We start from the raw sequence: 4,110 nt of genomic DNA, 5'->3' as shown, positions 1-4,110 counted from the left end.
TTCCTCTCTCCTGCTCTGTTCACCGTACAAAATGCTTGAGGGAAAATGTTCCACGAGGCATCCAGTTTCAGTCTCAGGCTGAAAAGGGTCCCTGAGACCAGATGCTCAGCCTCTGTTTCCATTATATTTATAGGAAATAGAATTGGGCGTCTAACCGTGGCACTTCCACAAAAGGAGTGGGAATCCGAATTGAGCTGGGGGAGAGATTCTAAAGGTTCCAACATGCTAGGTGTAGGTGTAAACGTTCCTTTTAAGCCAAGTCTGTGCACATTCACCTTACATCTCCCCCGGGCGGTTCACGCCGTGGGTGATGGAGTCCGGGCATCCACGCCGTCCTCTCACTTTGTGAACACGGTGGAAAGCGAGGCCTGGAGTTTGTAAACTCATTCAGGTTCCAGTTGCTCTGCTGTGACTAGAAGAATTTCTCTGCGCTCTGGCTTAGGGAGGGGCTTCCGGGAAGCCTTTCTCTCCAGTCCCAGCTGGGTTTGATGTGACCTCATCAGAGCACAAGTGTCCACGTTGCTTGGCACGAGGCAGCCTCTCTGTGTCATGTGGCTCCTGCCCAGAGGGTTTCCCACTCTATTCATGACGTTTCCACAACCCTGCTGTATTCCCTGAACAGTTCGCGCTTTCTCTCGGAACAACAAACACATCTGGGCACTGCGGTTGAACGAACACCAGACAATTGTGTGACCATCGTGTTGGCCTTCCTCCTCCGCCCCTCCCCCTTCTAAGCAGCAGTCCTGTTCCAGGAGTGCCGTGTGAGTTTCAACAGTTTCCTGGTTGAAGGATGTGCGGGCAGGATGGGGAAGGAGGGGAGGGAAGGGGCGGTGCTGGGTCTGGAGAGGCATGTGTGGTATTTTGTCTGGTTTTAGCTTAAAGATCACAGAGTAATTGGAAACAATTATTTTTTAATTAATAACTTAGGAAAGGTGAACAGAAACATTTCACAAGGTATTACTGCACACCAAAAATAAAACTATGCTTCAATAATTTATCACTCCTTGACAGAGGCTTGAAAAGGGTCCAATCTGTAAGTACAAATCACCAATTTGCTCTTTTATAAATGACTTCTTCTAAGGGGAAAGTGGATGTCCCTCCAAGTGGAGCATACATGTTCTCATTTGTTTTGTAGAATATGGGGCTGCCAGGTTACTGCATCCCTTCGTTTACTCACATCAGCCGCTTCTAAAAGCAGTTCCATTGTTATCTCCCACCAATCTGTAGCATCCTGTTTTTACTTTTTCCCTGACCTCCCTTTCGGTATGTGTCTTTATTTTCCCCTTGCTGTCTCTCTGTTCTAATATCTGTATGGTGGAGTAGTGTTTTCAACCATGGAACTGCTTTTAATCATGATCAACTTTGGGAAATGCTACCATTTTTATGGTAATAAAGGACTGTATTATTCACTTGTACTGATGCAAGTTGTCCCCTGTGTATACCTTCACATAGTAGAACCGTGAAACAAAGTATAAAAGCTAAAATTACTTTTTTTCTTAACTGGAGTCTCATAGAGGTCAGTGAATGATTTCCAATTGCATTGTAGCAAAGGCATTTGTTCTGGGTTGAAGAATTTTTCACTTGAGTAAATACATTTTTCCCTGTCTCTCTGCCCCCAAACTCTGGCCACCAGGCTCTGTCTCTTGGGCTGTGACAAAACAGTGTTTAGTGAGAAACAGAAAATTGTGCTTGATTTTTTTTTTTAGACTATCTGACTTCATGTTCTGTTTTGGTCTTCTGAGCTGTTCCTTGGTTAATCTTCCAACAAGTCGAATTGATTCTTACTTCAAAACTGTTTATCCCAAAACAGAGCTGTTGACAAGTACAAATACAGATGGCAGACATGTGCTGTGATTTCCACATTCACATCTCAGCATTCAGGAAGGGAATGCTATTGAGAGATGGTTTACATCTTCAGCTTTTTCATCCAGGGCGATGTGGAGTGCATGCTGGGAGTGCTTCATTACGTGACAAATAGTCAGTGTTTAAGGGGTTTCCGTAAGGTCTGAGAACTCAGCGGCGATGACTTGCCTGTATGGTTTATCACCTGGGAGGCTATAATAATCTACTTTATAAGAACAAAAGTGACCTCTGGGGGGAAACATTGTCTTCGATAATCACACTGACTCACAAGTGACCTTAGTACAGCATTCCAGGCCGAAGGGCCAGTCTGTCCTCTTACCGTGGGCTGACACTGACCTTTGTCCTCATAGAAAATGATCCTCAAAGTATTGGCTAGCTCTTCTATTCAGAGGCAAATCCTGGCCCATTCTGTGGCCAGGACTAGTCTCCACAGCCAAACTGCATTAACCATCCTTTTTCTCTCCACAAAAAGAAATTGTTGGTGAAAGGAAAACAAACTACAGTTTTTATCTCCCTTGACCTTGTTTCTGGAGGGCCTGCACCCAACAGCATGGCTCTGACTACCTTTACTAAGATTGCCCCCATCGTTGTTGAGCTAATCTCCACCTAAGAGTTCGGCTTGACTTCTGGGATCTGAATATCCAGCAGCTACTTTTATTCCAGTTTGTACCAGTACACAGCAGACGTGCGGCACTCACGCATGTCTCCGTTGTTGACCGACCAGCTCTGACTCACCAGTTGGAGTCCAGTTAGCCAAAGTGGGGATGAGACCACAGAAGTGGGTGGGCAAGAGTGGCACATGCCAAGTGGCGGGACAGTGGATGTGACCCTGATACTTGCTCTGTGCCTCTCAGCCTGCTTCCCTGGTTTAGGAGATGGGGGAGGGGGCCAGGCAGTGGGATTTGAGGAAGTGATAGCAGAAATCAGTTTCACATTTAGGGAATGATAACAGTAGGCAGGCACTGTGCTAGGTCCTGTGGGGAGACTAAAGTAAATGTGACCCTGTTCACGTTCTCCATACGAAGTGTGCAGGTTTAGGTGTTTGTGGTAGAAAATGGTGCCATCCTTTTTTTTTTTTTTAAATTGAGACAAATTTTGAGAATTCCTTTAAAAATCTGAACACTTTAGGTGGATTTGATATTCTCAACTGTATGTTCATATCTTGCAATTCAAGATAACCTCAGGACTAGATAATTTTGAAATCTGATTGTCTCCATCTGTTTATCCCATTTCCTCACAGGCCCATATGGTTCAAACTCCCATCTTTATACACTTTTTTTTTTCATCTAGCAAAAGCCAGATTTTTGGTTTCGATTCATCTGTCTTATTGAAAGATTATCTCTTCTTAGTAGTAATTTGGGAGTTATAGCAAATAGAAGGTGGACATATTCTAGGACCTTCATAAAATCATAGAACACTGGAGCAGTTGAGATAGAACATTTTGTAAACAAGATAGGTCTTGTTTACAAAGTGTTCAAATCCATATGGACTCCATTTCTTCCAAGTTTCATAATGGAATGGATGCTGGTGGGTTTAGCAAAATATTCTACCAATAATTTGGATTAAAGGCGAGGCCAGTTTGTGAAAAGTTTACATAAAATAATTTTAGAGAAGCTGTTTTACTACCATCATGTGCAGCGTTCCAAATTACTATTCAGTGTTTACATCAAATAGAAGTCCTACTGAGCTTGTAATAAAGAAAAAATAAAAAATTTGTAATCGGCACGTTGAGTGGATGTTGCTAGGATACCAGACTTTTTTTTTTTTTTCCAGGTGGTGTGTCAGTCATAAACAACACCCAAATCTCAGTGGTTTGAAACAAATGATTTTCACTCATGCTGTACATCCACAGGGGCTTGTAGGTAGGACTCTGCTCATGTGGTCACCTGGGGGCCGAGGCAGAGGGAGGCAGCACCTTATGTTTCTAGCATCTCAGCGTGACTAAAGGCTTGGTGCCCTGGCAGAAGAGCGCAAAGCATTATGCCCTGGCTCTTAAATGCTTCTGCTTAGAAGTGACACCAGTCACTCCCACTCCCATCCTGTTAGCCAAAGGAGGTTACATGGCCGTGGTTTACCTTAAGTTTTCAGTAAAGTATAATCTTTTCATGGACCTAGACGGAGAAGAAACCAAAAATACTGGTGAACAATGTTCATTTTTATTACAGTATGTGTATTAGGGTTCTCCAGAGAAACGGAACCAATGGGGGCGTGTGTATATCTGTCTATCCATCCATCCATCCATGGGGG

This window comes from Phocoena sinus, chromosome 5 (assembly GCF_008692025.1).
Source record: "Phocoena sinus isolate mPhoSin1 chromosome 5, mPhoSin1.pri, whole genome shotgun sequence".
Taxonomy (NCBI): Eukaryota; Metazoa; Chordata; class Mammalia; order Artiodactyla; family Phocoenidae; genus Phocoena; species Phocoena sinus.
Note: the sequence above shows the minus strand (reverse complement) of the source record.